At 39.9% G+C, this 18,616-nt stretch overlaps 1 pseudogene; it reads right to left on the bottom strand.

Annotated features, from left to right (window-relative positions):
• LOC147896282 (multicopper oxidase LPR1-like) overlaps window positions 1-18,616 on the bottom strand; it is a 51,251-nt pseudogene that overhangs the window by 15,957 nt on the left and 16,678 nt on the right.

Here is an 18,616-nt window from a genome sequence, read left to right as displayed (position 1 = left end):
GTCATCAATGTGTCTCTATTGATCATGCTTTGCATAGCTTATGTGTAGCCCATCAAAGTTGTCTTGATTGTAATGCTCAATTTTCCTAGCATATACTAAGGAATTTGTATACATGGAGCCCATCAAAGTTATCTTTTAGCATCTATAGCCTTTATATTTATATATCTTAACTAGATGTAAACTTATATTCTTCAACTTTCATTGGTGTTATAACTATGATACATTTGTCTATGAATGTGTGTATGTGTGGATGTGGCCTCATACATATCTCTTTGTGTGCACCCACAAACACGAATGCATGCAAACATATGTATGTATGTATGTATGTACACATATAAATAGCATCTATGTATGGATGTACATACTTGCATGCATGCATGCATCCATGTAAACATACATATATATGGTGCATGCACGCATGCACACACACATGTACACACATGCGACATGGTCAAAAGTGGCACTCATGTTGAATGAATAAAAATCCATTCGACCCAAGCACAGTCCCATTGAACACCAAGTGACGACTTTAATCCATAATCTCTTGGTTAAGAGGTTGGGTCTTATCAAATTGAGATACGAAAGTTTTTTTGATTGTAAATATCCAAAATCATGTAAGTATGTGAATAGCCTACAATGTTATGACTAATTAGTAAATGGGTGGTATATAAAGTTGTCAAGTTGATTGTCCATATGTAAGAGTGATGACACATGAAAATGGATATGTCAAGTGCCAAAATTGTATCGGTTATTCTTGTGGTCATCTGTATAAGAACAATCTTGTGGGTAGCTCTATAAGTACAATCTCATCCTTTTGAAAGCTTTTGAAGTGCTTTGTTTCTTTAAATCTTGACTTTACAAGAGGTGGTAAAAAATGTATCAAGCCTTAAATATTAAAAATACAGGAGGTGTATATTAATATACAACAAAAGTAACAGGAGGTATGCATAAAAGAAGGGAAAAAGGTTACAGAGGATGGATGCCTTTGAACGCATGTGATCCACATGATTTTTGAAGGTGCACCCCCTGAGGCTCGGGATGGACATTTACCAATTGTTTCTTGTAGTAAGTAATTAATACATAAGAATCCTCATGTGGGAGTGCTTACATTGTGTGTCAAGGTCCACGGTTGGATACAAGACAATATTCACCATGGGATTCAATGATCATCTTTTCGGGAAAAGAGAATCTGTAAATGCATACATCAACTTCATGTTAGTACATCGTTGTCCATTCAAGAAAAAGCTCAAACATCGCTAGCTGACTGAGAAGATCACTGGAAAGCTGAGATGACGCAATGTGATAGGTCGAAAATGGCCTCCCATGGAACCTCGACGATCGTGAAAAGAGCCTTAGTTGCCTTTTCTTACAAAAGAAAATGGCTTGCGGCCCAAGGTATTTTCACTAAGATCTTCAAAATTGTTGGAATAGCAAAATCAAGCTCGTTTAATTGTAGTAGGACTATGGAAGAACTTCTAACGAACATCGGCAGACAAGCACAAACACCAACAGCTCGAAGCAGCAAGCATAGTGATATACAACCTTCTTATCATAGTGAGGGTCCTTTGCAACATGCAATAAGAGGAATAGAAACAAATAGCCACCTTTATAGTTCCACCCAGTAGCCTAAACAAAGCCTTTCTATATGATCAATCACACACAACGATCCACCTAGTGTTGATACAAAGAACAAAAGTGAGCTACAAACTTTTTGAAAGCCCAGCGTTGTAAGAATTTGCTGCCACAAAAATCCACTGAACCACCATGTAGGTGAGAATTAGGCTACCAGGAAATCAACATGTAGAGAAGCAACTCTTGTACAATAGCAATGAAGGTAGCTTCACCATTAAAGCAATTCTCAAATCCCTTACCTCCCATCCCAATGCCCGAGTGGTTGCAACAACATCCCTATAAAGACTCCTTCCAGTGGCCGTTCCTAATGACTTGCTCAAACTATGATGGACTCAAAGCGAGCAACAAACCTCATGCAATATAAAATACTACTTGTCGCAACTCTCTCCCATCTCTTTCTACATCATCGCATGTCCATATGATGATGAGTTGCTCCATACGATGAGTTGCTACTCTGCTTTGCAATTCAGCGGCATCCTCTTGCTGCCGTAGAGGTTGGGATGGGATGCCTAAGTATAGATTTTGGGGGGTTAGGTTTTAGGTAGCAGTCCCAGCGTCATCAAAGCTCTTTCCCAGCACCAGAATGTTTATAAGCATGCTTATAAACATATGTTTATAATTTGTCCTCATATGTGCACAAGCATGTGTGTGGCTTAGTGGCAAAAGTTTACAAGTGCTTCAAAGGAGGTCTTGGGTTTGATCCCCGAATGTCTATAAGCTTTTGCTCTTTCATGCAGTTTGCTTTTATGACTTTTGGTAGGGTGGGTCCTAGCCCATTGAAAGCTTTGTATAGGACAAATGATACACCCCTACATTTATCCCAAGGTGGGATTTCTAAGGAACACCAACCACAAACCTCAATCTCACAATAAAGGACACAAAGCATTCATTACCATCTGCACTGAGCTCGAGAACAACTTCATGAAGATTGCTGCCAAGATAAAGAGAGGACACGGTATTAAATGCAAATGCTAGAGCATGATGCCAATGAGACTGTGTAGTGGTAGAGCCAGCAAAATTAGATTTTTTTGGAGGCATTAAAAACTACCACATGGAACTTTGGTAGCCGAAATGCCCATCATGTGGCATTTTTCACAAATTATTTTTCAAGTAGTAAAATTCCATGTGGCGCTTGACATTATAAAGGGGGGAGGCAATCATGTTTACACTATTTATGTGTTTCTTTTTAGGTGTGTGTTTCTATTATATGAGGGAGGTGCTAGTGTGTTTATTTTTCCATTTTTGAAGGGGTGTATCTCGAAGAGAAGGGGGAGGGAATACAAGGATCATGTTTTGAGGTGCCTCTTTGTTTTGACAGTTTGCTTGCTGCCTATCACAAAAAGTTCTTCTGTCAATAACGCACAGTTGTATATAACTTTTTTGATAATATAATATAACCTGCATTTTTGGAAAAAAGATAAGGGGGAGGGTCTCTGAGGGAGGACCAAGAAGGGAAGGAGGGTGTAATCGGGGAGGAGGGGGTGCAAGTTCATATGTTCTTTTTCATTTTTGGAAGGGGGTTAAATGGGGGTAAAGGGGGGGGTGGTGGGGAGGGGCGAGTTAAATGGGGTGTGGCTAAGGAGGGGTGGGTTAAATGGGGGGAAAAGGGGGGGTGGGGAGGGGTCAAGGCAAGGGTCCATCCCTCCCTCACCACTCCTTTTGTCTCCTCTCCTCTCTTTTCTTGCCTCTCCCTGCCCTCTCCTCTCCCGATCACTTTCCTTTTTTGTCTGTCCCTCCTTCTCCTCCATAACAACACAAAGCAACTATAGACGTGCTTGATAGATGCGCAAAATAGCGGGTGCATCTATAGGCATTGCTTGAATAGAGAAATTATGGGCCCATCTAATAGTGCGTCTAAGAGGTCGGTTATTTGTGCATGTATTGACACGTCTATTAGTGTGTCTACACTGAGAAAATATGGGCCCGTCTAATACTGCATCTGTTAAAGCATCTATTTGCACATGTATTAGTGCTTCTATTATTGCATCTACACTGAGAATTAGATGGATATTTAGACGCATATTTAGATGCAAAACAGAGAATCAAAACATTGCCCATGATTACCAAAGCACATAATTTTAACAAAAACATCAATGCTTTTTTGCAACCCCACATATACAAGAATTAAGTGAGGTGAGGAGAATGAGACAATATGTAAAATAGTTTTGCTAATATCAATGATGGGCTATGGTTCAATCTCATCCTCAATGAGATCAACCCTTGCCAAACTATCTACTTCAAAATTCAAACAAGTGTTTAGATCTACAAATACATTCAACCCACTACTACTTGTGCTACTCATGTGCTCATGGAAATCAGCATCACCAATGGTAGGCTCATCCTCACGAGTAATGGTCTCAATATCTGTATCTCCTATCTCATGATCATCATCCTCTCTCGTATCACGGTCATCATCACCTCCATGGCCATGATCATCCTCCATACGCTCCATATTAGTAAATGTACTATACATCACTTTGGAACGTGGCATAATAGGTATGACATGCCACCATCTATTATTATCCAACATTGGTTGATAGAGAACCTAATTCAAACACAAATACAATCATGTTATTGTCCTTGCATCGAAGATATCAAATATTTAAAAGCGAGTATTTTAATATGTGTGCATAGTACCTATTCACATTGTTGCGCTAGTACTAGTGTGTCCTTCCTACTTTGCCAAAACTTTGTGGAGCCAATACTTACAAAGCCACTTGCATGGCGTTTGATTGTTGCATTAGGGCCTCTTTCCACCATGTCCTTAAACCAACTTTACATCCAAAACATACACAAAGAAGCATCGAAATTCAAGCTTAATAATATCTTGGAGGAGTGATCTCATGGGGAGGGGAAGGCCGAGGGGAAGGCTAAGGGGAAGGCTGAGGCTGAGACTGAGGTGAAGGCTGAGGCTGAGGGGAAGGCTCATGCTCTTGGGACTTGGGAGTGGGCTCACAAGACTGGGTAGTGGGCTCACGGGACTTGGGAGGAGGAGAAGGCTCATGAGAATGGGGAATGGGCTCAGGAGACTTGGGGGAGGACTCACGAGAGTCCTAGGACCCCTCATGAGAGTTGGGGAAGGGCTCACAAGAGTCGAGGGAGGAACCGCCGGACTCAGATAGGTTTGTGTGTGCAGATGCCATGGAGGTGGTGAAGCTAGAGAAGGAAGGGTGGAGGTGGCATCCCATGGATGGAGCAATGTTCTTCACCCTTGCCATTGAATAATGAGAGTTAGGGTTTTTTTAAATGTTTTATATAGGACCATCATGTTTTGACATCCCTTTTAATTATGTTTAGGGTTTGATCGTGCCCCCTACCCCTGCCCTAACCCCTCCAACCCCCCCACCCACCCTCGTCGCCCTCCCCCCCCATTGCCCTCCCCCTATTTGTCCTGCCCACACCCGCCGTCGCCCTCCCCTATACCCCCCATCCCCCCCTCCCCCCACCCTTGCTACCACTCCACCCCTCCCCTTGCCCCACCCCATGCCCCTTCCTTCTCTCCCCCCTCCTTTACCATGTCCCCACTCTCCCCAACGTCGTGTGAGTACAAAAAATGTGGTCAAAATAAGCAAGATATTAAAGAGAGTACACAAATTGTGGTCAAAATAAGCAATATATTTATTTCATATTTGTAAACAATTACACCATAGCTTCTGTTGGTGGTTGGACCCATCTGCTCCCTTCTCTCATTCTAGCTTGCAACCAACGTGTGACTCCTTGACTCCCTATGCATGCTTTCCAAGCACTATGCCTTTTATTCTTTGATACAATTTGAACTGCTTTTGCAAGTTTTTATGCCTTTGCCTTTTCAGACTTCAAATTCCTTCCTAGTAAACATTTAAAAAACCAGTCGAACATCTCATGCAATGTATTGCTGTGAGTGACACCACCACCATGCCTTGAGTTCTTAAAGTAGGGTGCCTTGGCTCTATAGTGCGACTTCTCCATGCCTTGTGTATTCCAAATGGACAAAGGGCCCCGATTTTGTACAAACCATGGTCCGTGTGCATAGAGAATATGCTGCAAACATGATGAGAATCATTTCAGCAACAACAAAAACTATTTATAAAGCAAGTGCTAAATATTATGATGGTGCCAAGATTACCATGTAATGCGTAATGTGCGACTCCACCCATGCTTTCACCATTAATTGCATAAACTCTTTCACAGCCATCGTGAACCTTTCATAATACATCTCATCGATTTGAACCTGGCGAAGCAACTTTATCAATGCATCTACCTTTGTCCATACTTTAGCTCTCAAAGTTGCTACTTGAGGATGAGAAGCGTTATTGGTCGTGCATTCACACAATGCTTTCCAGTATTCCCAACCCAAACTTCTTTGAGACAATGTATGTTTGTCTTTGTCGAGATTGTGATTCAATAGGAATCTCCTTGCCTTTCCTCCACCCATGGACAGTTTTTTAGGAAGATTCTGTGTTGCCCCAGACATTTTCTTATCCTCCTTAAATTTGACATGTCCTCCATGGAATCCCATCTCTAACAGTAACTTCTCAGCTTCTGCAATGCACCATGCGGATACTTCTTGCAAAATTAAATTCCAAGCATAAACAAGATGCAAATACAACAACTTATCAAGTACGTGCCGTTTTGCATGTAAAGTGCATATGTGTACTCTCTCAAGTGGGATGGGCAAGATGGGATCCCACTTTGGATCCTTCTTGTCATGATTGGGAGCTTGCATTTGGCTGCAAGATAGAATGCCATTCTCCCATTGTAAGCCAGCCTTTTGCTTACATTGCAAACACATGCAATAAAGGCATGTGCTCATTGCATTTGCCCCTATATCACAACCATGCAAGCACTTGAGGGTTTTCAAATCACTAGCAAGATGCCAATCAACTCGAAATGTTCCATGGCCATCGACTGTGAATGTTTGCCCTTCCTCTTGTCTTTGGATCATTGATGTGATTCCTGTTCTATATCTAGAACCCACTTCAATGTCTCATGGCACTCTTTTGAAGTCTCAAATGTTGTAAGCCACCATATATCTTTCTCTAATTCACAACAAGACAAAGCACCCACAGGCACGTTTCCTTAACTTTAAAAAAAATTTACGGGCATGTCTATTGGCATGTCTATAGACTCACATGTATAGGTGCATCTATATAATAGACAGACGTGCAAATAGATGCTCTAGTAGAAATTAAAAAAAACAGAAAGACGTGTACATAGACGCATTTATAGATGTGCTTATAGACGCTCTATAGAATCTTTTTTGTTATTCTACGATACACACATTCAAACACTACTTTGAATTCCTAAACTAAACCTATAGCTATTAGTTTCCACCAGTATAATCGTCATAAAATCCAAACACCATAGTTGCCCAATAGAATCAAGTCACTTTATTTTTTAAAAGAATGAAACTCATGGAAAATTTCCCATGCATGCACTATTGACAAAAGCAAATGGAATCCCAATGAACTTAGTGTTCTAAATGTATCTACGTGACTCTGTGTGTGTGTGTGTGTGTGTGTGAACTTCTCATTTTTAGCTTCTTGTTTCTCAGCCATCTTCTTCTATTTCTGAGGTTGAATTGGCATGGAGAAAATTTATTGATCTTTGCCAAAAGCTTCATTGCTGGAATGCATACTTCAAGAATGTGACATCTACCATTTGGTAACATTTGAATGGGACACGAGATTCCGTAGGCATAAGGGAGGATCTACGCACCACAGGGAGGATGCATGAAGCTTGGCCACAAGAGAGGCCAAATGGGCATGTCCTTTTATGTCGTGCACCGTGGAGGTTATCAAAGCTAGAGATGGTGGTAGTGAAGCGAGCTATCACTAGAATTTGTACTCCCACTGGATGCATGAGGTGTTTGAAGGGGCCCTTCACAAAGAGCAAGAGAAGAGGTGTAGAGCAATTGTATTGTGTGAAATCTCATGATTGGCACAAGTAAGTATTTTATGTGCATAATGTCTTTTTCCTTCCAAATTTGTGAGTGAATTAGAAGCAACTAATCAACCATTCCTTGTGTGTTCAGTTCATACTACCTACTAACATTTCTCGCAGTGCATCGAAGGACGTGAAGGATTGTATTTACAAGATGGGCAAACTTGTGAGATACTTTACAGGATACAAAATGTGAATATTGTATTTACAAGATGGGCGAGCTTGTGAGGTACTTTACAGGATGTAAGGTGTTCATATTGCTAATATGGCATACTTTTTCCTTTCTAGGTATGTGAGCTCAAAGAAAATATAGATCCCACCACGCTTGAGAATGCTCGAGTTATGTCAGTGGAGGTGGTTTGTTTAGTGGAGGAGACATTTCCACGTTCTATTCTCACAAGCCAACTACATCTCATAGTGCATTTGGTGGCTGATGAGATTGCTATATGTGGTACTGTACATGCACGATGGTTGTTCTTCCTCGAGCAGTTCATGAAGATATTTCGTGAGACAAAATGCAAGACTCGAAGATAGCATGGCTGAGGGTTGGTTGGTACAAGAGTCACTTGTATATATTTCTAAGTTTCTTGTTGATGTGGATAGCTCTCTCCCACGACTATGGAGAGATGATGAAGACCTAAGGATGACCTCTATTGTGCCTAAAGGGAAAGGACACATCAAAGTAATAGACACGGAGTTGCTTAATAATATCAATAGATTGCTTATTTAATTGATTTTGTCTTGGTGTAGTGTACTATGTTCAATGCTATATGGTGTTAGGGCAAGCATGTTCAAACACAACGATTGATGATAAGAGAAACACACAAGATTGCGGCATCATTGCTAGCTTTGAGGAAGCCAATGGAGCCATGGATGATTATTGTGGCATAATCCAAGATATTATTAAGCTTAACTTTCAATGCTTCTTTGTGTATGTTTTGAATGTAAAGTGGTTTAAGGACGTGGTGGAAAGAGGCCCTAATGCAACAATCAAATGCCATGCAAGTGGCTTTGTAACTATTGACTCCACAAAGTTTTGGCAAAGTAAGAAGAGAAACTAGTACTACCACAACAATGTGAACAGGTATTGTACACACATATAAAAATACTCACTTTTAAATATTTGATACCTTCGATGCAAGGAAAATAACATGATTGTATTTATGTTTGAATTAGGTTGTCTATCAACCAATGGTGGGATAAAAATAGGTGGTGGCATGTCATACCTATTACGCCACGTTCCAAAGTGATGTATAGTACATTTACTAATATGGAGCGTATGGAGGATGATCATGGCCATGGAGGTGATGATAACCATGATATGAGAGAGGAGATGATCATGCGATAGGAGATACATATATTCAGGCCATTACCCGTGAGGACAAACCTACCATTGGTGATGCTAATTTCGATGAGCACATGAGTAGCACAAGTAGTAGTGGGCTAAATGTATTTGTAGATCTCAACACTGGTTTGGATTTTGAAGTAGATAGTTTGGCAAGGGTTGATCTCATTGAGGATGAGATTGAACCGTAGCCCATCAATGATATTGGCAAAACTATTTTACATATTGTCTCATTCTCCTCACCTCACTTGATTTTTGTATATGTGGGTTTGCCAAAAAGCATTGATATTTTTGTTAAAATTATGTGCTTTGGTAATCATGGGCAATGTTTGGAAACCAGTGATGTACATTTCTCATCCTGCACCAAAATATCACTTTCTGTATTCTTTGTTTTGCATCTAAATCTGCATCTAATTCATAGTGCAGATGCGCTATTAGATGCATCCGTATTTTAGCTATTTTAGCAGCACCTATAGACGTGCCCGCTATTTTGCGCATCTATTAAGCACGTCTATAGTTGCTTTGTCTTATTGTGATTGCACTGAGAAATCTTGCTCTATTCTTTGTTCCCTTGAACAAAGGCTAAGGCTTTATCATAATGCAAATGCTCACTCTCTCTAACTTGTGTTCTTTTACCAATTGAGCTTCATCCATTTTGATGACAAATATGAGCTTTCCATTGCAATCTGTACAACAAAAGAGAGAAATCGTTAGGATAAACATGATATAGGAAATGAACTAAGTAAAGTGCAATGCTATAATGGATTTCCTCTTACCATCTTCTCTCATGCCATAGAATTTGACCATTGCTTGTTGCAGCTTCTCAACATCTGAGTAGACATTGTTGAAAGCATTCATCTCAAAGGTTTGCAAGCCACATTTCTTTTTACTCTTCCAAGTCATTGTGCCCCTTATGCAATGGTACCCCCCAAGCATTTCTCTTGCACATTGATTTGTTTCTCGCCGTGCATGTCTCACAAACCAAGGTGTGGGTAGGGGTACTGTAGACTTCTTATACTTTCCCAAAATAGCAGACTTGAAAATTTCAAAAACAGATGTGTAAGCTTCACGACTTACACCGGCAGTATCACAAGTTGCAAGCATCTCCTTTGCATCCACAATATCCTTGAAGTCCTTTATCACCTCTTCCGCAACTTGCACACGTAGGCGCTTGTGTCTTGTGGCCCTTAGTATCCCAATGACATTGCTTGACTTCAATAAACTAGATAGAGCATATGAATGGTCAATTTCATCCCCATCCATTCTTCCCTTCACATCTTCCATGGAGTTCCTAAAGAAGAATACAAGAAAAACTTAGTCACAAACAGTGTAGCACAAAAGAGTGTAATTTCAATGGAACATTTGATAACCAGCCTTGTAACCCAGACTCTCCTCTTTCTAGCACCTAATTTATGTCGCTCCAAGTCCAATGCTTTGGCTTTATCATGAAGACCCTGGTTCTTCCTTTGAAGATCCTGCATAGAGTTCTACATTGCAACAATGGTGCTATTTTATAAATGTGCTAGCATCTCTGCTTGGGCTCTCCGCATCTTGCTTGCTTGCATAGCCATTGACTCAGCATTGTCTAACCGATTGCAATAACCAAGCAACCCCGCATGTCCATTTCCAACAAATTGAACTAGCTCATGCATTGTATGGAAAGGAGGGCTCTTTTGGTTGGCAGGATCTAAAGAATACAAAGATCCTTCTACCCAAAAGTCGAGATGCTTCTTTCCTTGCAAACGAAGACTGTGGATTTTGGAAGGATCCCTAAATCTGAGACTACATGTGCTTGCATATTTAGCCTCCAACTCTAAGTGAACCTGGTACTTGTTGGAGACGTCCTCGAATGTTGCCATGACTAAAGGAGTGTAGAGAAGGAGAAGGTGTGGAGATGTAGGCTTGAAGGAGCAGCACGCAAGAAGAGGGAGGGTGAGGAGGAGGAGGGACAGAGGAGGAAGGACTAGTAGTTGAAGAGGAGGAAAGGGGGTCAATGAAAGAACGAGATATTATTTGGGGAAACAAATCCAAGCTTGGACATAAAGTTCCCAACATATGAAGGTGCAATACAAAGAAAATCATTATTATAACTATCCATAACTACAAGCACAAGGACAACTTTGCCCTCATGACATAGGCCATGGGTCAACACATTAGTTTTTCAAAAGGAAGAAATAGTATTCCTTTTGTAGATCACGAGTGTATGAAACCATGACAAATGATTTGCTAACACATATCTACAATGGGTGACAGTGCTAAAAGAAGATGAAAGAGGCCTTCCCCTTCACGTGGATAGAATAGCATGACTCTCTATAGAAATCATGGGGATGAATTGGATTCACCTAGTTCGACAAAATGGTAAGGCTTCAATGTGAAGATTTTGTCTGGATATCTCTGTGCATTGCTATAGAGTTGAAAGCAGTTCTTGAATATGCATTTCCTCATTCATGTGGAACCTCACAGCAAGCTTAAGCTTCATGGCTTCAAAACCTTCATCGGGCGCATCATGTCATTGCCTTTGTGATCTATCATATGGCAATGCCATAGATACCTAGGCTCTGCTGTTGCATCGAAGGAGAAAGGCTTTTTGTCTCTCTTGGTGAACCGTAGTAGTAGCCTAGTAACTTTTAAAGGTGAGACTGCAATAATATCCTTCCAGTCAAGTTGATTTGTGTCTGGCTTTGTCCTGGCCCCTATGTAGTAGCTCTCTGTATTGGGATAGGCCACGTCTAAGGAGCAGTTGTCAAATTGGTACCTCATAGCATCGACGTCTTGCTGGTCGAGTACTATTAGCCAGAAAAGAAACCGAGACCAAAGGCTAGAGACTAAGTATGGCGACGCTCAAAGGCCATAGAGAAAAGGAGATCACGAGGGCGAATGGATGTCATAGGGGTGAATAAGGAATTAGAAGTGGAGGGAAGGAAAAGGGAGACTATGACACAAGGGGAAAGGGAGAGTGGGAAGAGAAGCAAGGACATGATAGGAAGAGGAATGTTGAGATGTAGACATCAAGGGAAGTGAACCATACTTTATTGGAAAGGAGGGATGAGAGGGAAATATCAAAATACTAGCTAGGTGGCTTTACAAGAATGAGCGTGTCCCATCAAGGAATTGCCCCTTCCTTTTATAGCCAAAAGAGGGGGTCTCTCCACATTAATGTATCCTCCCACATGCATGGCGTGTGTGGAAAAGTCTCCCATGTGGGCTAGGTGGGTACGCACTCTCAATTGTATGCGACAACCCTTTGCCTCAATTTTCCACATAAATCAAGCCCCATATCTCAAGTCTTTGATACTCCCTTGGTCTCTTTCCAATTTTATAATAGGTTCAAACCTCTAGGAGGACAAGTGGAGGGTTGGCACAAGGAATCTTGCCACCTCATCCTACTTTCCCCCATTATTTAACTAGCTCTCTTTGTCCTTCTATACCTCCCCCACATGGGCCTATCCCATATGGAGGGAATAACTCAATATAATAGCCATCTCCACCCATTTTATATTGCTTCTCCCATGGACTTTGAGCCATATCTCAATTATTGCATCCTAGGTGGAGGGGTGGCACATGGAGGAGCCATGCCACCTTGCATTTTATAATATTACTATTATGGATTATGTACAACACACCTTATGGGTCCTCTTACATGGAAGGGTGGCACATGGTCATGCCTTGCCACCTCAACCTTGGGCCCTATGCACACCATATTTGATTATACTATTGCCACATATACAAACACACATACATATTAATGCCTTTTTCCTTAGACAATTTTATCCATAACAGTTCCCCCCCCCAGGCAAGGAATGCACCGCATTTCCATGCCTGGGACCATCACGCACAAAGAAAGGCTTGAGGTAGCGCTTGTTGATCACCTTCTTGCTATATGGTTCATGCAGCTCCTGAACTTGTACAGACCCATTGCTACGTTCTTTGATGACTTTGTATGGACCAGCCCACAGTGGCAGAAACTTCTTATCCATTTGGTGGTCCAATCTGTTATCAAAGCATAGCACAACATCCCCCTCAGCAAAGTGTCTTACCCATCCCTTGTGAATCTTAGCATCCAATCGGGCCTTTTGTCGATTCTTTTGGATCTCTGTTTGATGTAGTGCAAGGCGTCGGGTCTCATCTAACTTCTCAAGTTGTACCAATCTGACCTCTACATGTTCATCTTCTGTCATCCTCTGTTCCTGCGCCAATCTCAAGGCCGGAATCTCTATCTCAAGTGGTAAAACTGCCTCAGTACCATACACCAACTCAAAAGGGGTGTGACCTGTAGATGTTTTATGAGTGATGTTGTAAGCCCACACTGCTTCAGTGACCTTCTGATCCCATTGGCTTCTATTCCCTGCGGCCATTTTTCCTATGGTTTTACAGAGGAGGCCATTGGTCCGCTCTGTTTGACCCATGGATGCTGGATAATAGATGCTAGAAGTGTGATGATCAATGCCCATGCGATCCATGAGTAACTCCACTGCTTCATTTAGGATCCAGAAGCGGTAAAGTCAAGGTTCTACACTCAAATATGGCCACAATTTGCCATTGACGAGGATGGCGTCTCCAAAAAATTTGAGACACCAGGTTGGATGAATGGAAATATCATCGCCGGCCATTGGAAACTCAAGCATACCATTAGGATCAAATTGCTTGTCCTCGATGATGAGAGGGATCTCGTAGGCTCCTTCAGACAAAGTAGATACCCAAAAGACCAGCAAAAACATTCAATCGTGTATTACCAACCACATGGTTGTGGTACCATAGCATCATAGGCTCCTGAGTATTCACGTAAGTGTAGTTTTGAGTCTTGTATGTTAAGCCAATTTCTCGATGCCTAGTGAACCAGGCATCTGGGTGGCCATCAGACGAGCTATCAACCTCCCCTCCATGTAAGTGTGTCACAATAGGGACACCTCCATGGTGTGGATTTGCTCAGTGCAGTGTCTTGTCTACTGTAAGCATATGGTTTCGATCCATAATATGATTCTCCCATCGGACAGAGGCCTCAATCCCCTGAATAGCCTCCAGAGTTGGCCCTCGATACATGGCAGTAGAATGACTTGTCCCATAGCCATATAGGGTGGCATTAGGGAGGTCTCTGTGTAGCTTTTGCAAAACAAATTAAGAGAGAATTTTGTCAGATAAGTGTCGCACGACATAGCAATCCTAGTAATATAATTCACAACATGCGCTAGTGTCTTATTCGGATTCTTCTGACAATATGTGTTTCATTGAGGGACATCCATGTAATTACATCAATTATCTTGTAAGCGCCGAGAGTGACAGGGATGCATGCACTCACGTTGATGCTAGGGGGAATGGGAAGAGCATCCACGAAAAATTCTAGTTCTAGGGAAGCGTTGTGAGAAGTCTAGCCTGATGGTAGACTTTGATCACTTGTCGCACGTTGGGGTAGGAAAGCCAAGCCCAACAAACTAGCGAGGAGTATCGAGGCAGCTACAAGTGGGTGGAAGCCCATGCTATTGAGACACCCGGCAGATTGTGTTTTTTAAGTGTCAAGTCTTTATACTTCACACTGATATTTTAAGTGTCAAGTCTTTTTACTTTCGTTATTGGTAATTATGCAAAGGAAACAATATATAGATTTTAAGTCATTGTCCCCATTCTCCAAAGGTGCAATTTCAAAGCATACTCATAAATGCAAGTATAATTAAAAATAAATTATAATATTTAAATTTTGCTACCAAGGGTGGATGTTTTTATCAAAGCTATACTTATATATTAATATAAAATCTTGGCAAATATTTATGAAGCTAGTTTTTTTAGTTTCACGATATTGATAGAACATGGTAGAAGTTTATATATTTCCCTTTTAATATTAAAGTAAAGATGTAAATCCTGGCAAAACTTTAAAATATTTCTCATAAAAGTTTCAAATGTAGGCGAATATTTCAAATGTTTATTTTTATTAAGGCATACAAACTTTCGACACCAATATTAAAGTTTCTCCTCTTAGCGAAACTAACATGAAAAAATTCATCCATGCTACCATGGAATTGTCTATTTCTACTATTTGTATGATTGTTGACTTGCAATCAACTTCCACCCTAGCTTCCACCCAATGCAAGTCCACATTCCCTCGTAAATATTGAAGGCCCTATGCAAGTCTAGATTCCCTCTTACATACATTTTGAGAAAGAAGAAGAACATGCATTTACCATTCAAGTTTTTTTTAAATATGAAGGGTTATTATTTTCTTGAGGTGAAAAATAATAAAAAATCACTTGCAATCTTTTGTAATGTGTGGAACTCTTACAACTCACACTGTTGTGAAAAAGAGCTTCATTCATCACATTTTAGATTATTACATGGGTAGCCAATCATGTTATGTTCTATATTCTTGAATTTGATGGCTTCATGCAAATTTTTTGCAAACTTATCCCCCTAAACATATGTCTTATCTTGTTTCCAAGAAGAAATAAATAGTATTTTTTGAATTTTGTATCTCAATGTCATACGATTAAGCAAAATTTCATAGCATGGCTTATTATCAATATGTACAAGTTGAAATTGATTTTGATAAGATGTAGACTTCATCTCTTTGAATAGATCATACACAATATTCGTGAGGGATGTATCCATTTAATATCTATTTTGCAATTGCTTTGGACGTTTGACTTCTAATAATGCAATTGTGGATGAGCGTAGTAACATAATACTTATTGAGTTGGCAGCCCAAGGATAGAGCTTCATTGATCACACTTTAGATTATCAAATTGGATATGCAATTGTGTTATGCTCTACATTCTCGAATTTGATGGCTTCATGAAATTTTTTGGCAAACTTATGCCCCTAGACTTATGTCCTTATCTCTTTCCAAGAAGAGGAAAACTAAGTAGATATGTCTCTTTTATAATTTGTAGCCCAATTTCATACACGAAAAAAATTTCATGTCATGCCTATTTAATGCCTATTCTCAATATGTACAAGTTGAAATTGATTTTGATAGGCTGCAGACTTTTTCTCTTTGTTTAGATCATACACAACCTTCACCTAGACCTCAGCACGGCTACATCCATTTATTATTTACAATACATATTTGACTTCAAAAATGACACTTGAGCCTTGTTTCTAAACCCACTCTCATTTTATGGATATGGGGAGGGGTTTAATGACGAGAAATGGCAACAGAGAAATAGTAAAAGCAAACAGCTGGTTCAAAGACTTATCGTAGACAAGAGATGATAGGTGCGCATCATAAGGCCCCTCTTCCTTTAAGCACTTCCTCATCTTTGCCTCTCTTGGAATCTGTCATCTCGGGCCTTGACATCGTTTTCACATGAAGGTTGCATGGCGACGCAAACTTGAACTCCTGTGCTACCCAAGACCCCGTTCCTCTGACTTCATTGGTGCATGTCATAGAGGATTACCAGAATTCGAGCGACTGCGTTCGAGCGAGGTGATGGTTCGAGTGAGGAATTTCATAACTTTTGACATTCTAGTGTGATGTTTTATGTTCAAAAAGTAGCATTCATTGCTTACTTTTAGAGTTGTTGTCCTGCCCATGATATTGTGAGTAATCAATTGTCTTATAGACAAACAATAATTTCTGAAAATGTTTGGCAATGTTTTTCAAGGGTCAACAAAGGAGGGGTGGAAGAAAGGGGTAAAAGTATGTGTTTTTCTTGTGCAATTTCCATTTTCAAGGCAAAAAAATAATGGGAGGAGGAGCCTCCCTAGAGGCCACGATATCGCGGCCTCTTGGGAGGCTCCTCTTGCCAATTTTATTTGGGCCATAACTTGGTCAATTGGACTCCAAATATGGTCATGTTTGTAGTCAAAACGATCGGAATGATATGAATGAGTACATTTATCATGTTAAAGTGTCAAAATCCTAGATCTTTAGAAAGTTTATACTTATCTTTGTTTCATGAGAGTCGGACCTTATCAAACTCTATATTTAATTATGACCATGGATTTTTCTCATATAGAGTCTGGGTCCTTGGTTTCCTCCCTCCATCCTAGAGGTGTATACATGGTCAAGGACATATGAAGGTGATCCATATTTAGTTAGCATCATCATGGTCATAAGGTGATCAATAATTTATTAGTTCCATAGTTTAAACATTTTATTCATGTGATCATTTTGTGTACAAAATGGATCAAATCATGTCAGTAGCATAAAAATCAATGAGCTACAAATAGTTGTTTGTGAGAGATTTTGCTAGGAGGAGCTTCTATATCACCAGTGGGACTATTGTTGCCATGTATTTAACTCCATAAAATAAAGAAACTTGTTCAACTCACATGCTATGTTACATAATTTTGAGTGATCACCTCAAGGTGTAGACATTGCAACATTTTCCCTTTTGTATCTATTGAATGATTGCTAACTTGCATGTATTTATTATTTATCAAAGAATAGGTTTTCTCTTTGTATGTTGCCAAGAATTTTCCCTTTGGTATTCATTGAATGATTGCTGACTTGCATGGATTTATGAGTTATCCAATGGTAAGTTTAATCTTTGTAAGTTGCCAAGAATCATACAAAAAATAATTTAAAACAATCTATAATAGTGTCATGTAGATTCAACCATTTTTACTAAAAATTTATTGCTCCTACAGGTTTAGACAAAGTTCCTCATAAGTATCGCTCGAACTTTGGGCTCGCTTGAACGCAGTCGCTCGATGTTTTGACTTACCCCATGTCATAGCCCCCCCCTTCCTTTAAGCACTTCCTTTTCTTTGCCTCTCTTGAAATCTCTCATCTCCGGCCTTGACAATTTCTCCCCACCCACATGTCAATCCAACGTTCCTTTTGTCTTCCTTCCCCTGCATGCCTCCCCCCCACAAGATTCTTCCCCCATCTTTGCCAAGCAACTCCAATTCAGAATCACGCTGGCAAGTTCTCCGAGTCACACCATCCAAGATGGCTTAATGCAGTTCAATGGCTTCTTACTTGAGAACCTGCATGGGAAATTTGTTACAAATCTTCACACTGATATTGTAAGTGTCAAGTCTTTATACTTTCGTTATTGGTAATTATGCAAAGGAAAAAATATATAGATGTTAAGTCATTGTCCCCATTCTCCAAAGGTGCAATTTTAAAGCATACTCATAAATGCAAGTATAACTTAAAATGAATTATAATATTTAAAATTTATTACCAAGCGTGGATGTTTTTATCAAAGCTATACTTATATATTAATATAAAATCTTGGAAAATGTTTATCAAGCTAGTTTTTTTAGTTTCACGATATTGATAGAACATGGTAGAATTTCATATATTTCCCTTTGAATTTTAAAGTAAAGATGTAAATCCTAGCGAAACTTTAAAATATTTATCATAAAAGTTTCAAATCCAGGTGAATATTTCAAATGTTTATTTTTATTAAGGCATACAAACTTGTGACACCAATATTAAAGTTTCGCTTCTTAACAAAACTAACATGAAAAAATAATCCATGCTATCAAGTCTGCTTTTATTGCATGCATAATGCAATTGTCTATTTCTACTATCTGTATGATTGTTGACTTGCAATCAGCTTCCACCCTAGCTTCCACCCAATGCAAGTCCACATTTGCTCATAAATATTGAAGGCCCTATGCAACTCCCGATTCCCTCTTACATATATTTTGAGAAAGAAGAAGATGCATTTACCATTCAAGTTTTTCTTAAATATGAAGGGTTATTATTTTCTTGAGGTGAAAAATAATATAAAATCACTTGCAATCTTTTGTAATGTGTACTGGAACTCTTAC

The sequence above is a fragment of the Dipteris shenzhenensis genome, chromosome 12, assembly GCF_047967505.1.
Source record: "Dipteris shenzhenensis isolate YYH24624 ecotype China chromosome 12, Dip_SZ_1.0, whole genome shotgun sequence".
Lineage (NCBI taxonomy): Eukaryota > Viridiplantae > Streptophyta > Polypodiopsida > Gleicheniales > Dipteridaceae > Dipteris > Dipteris shenzhenensis.
The sequence above is the reverse complement of the archived record's forward strand: the minus strand, read 5'-3'. Positions and strand labels throughout refer to the sequence as shown.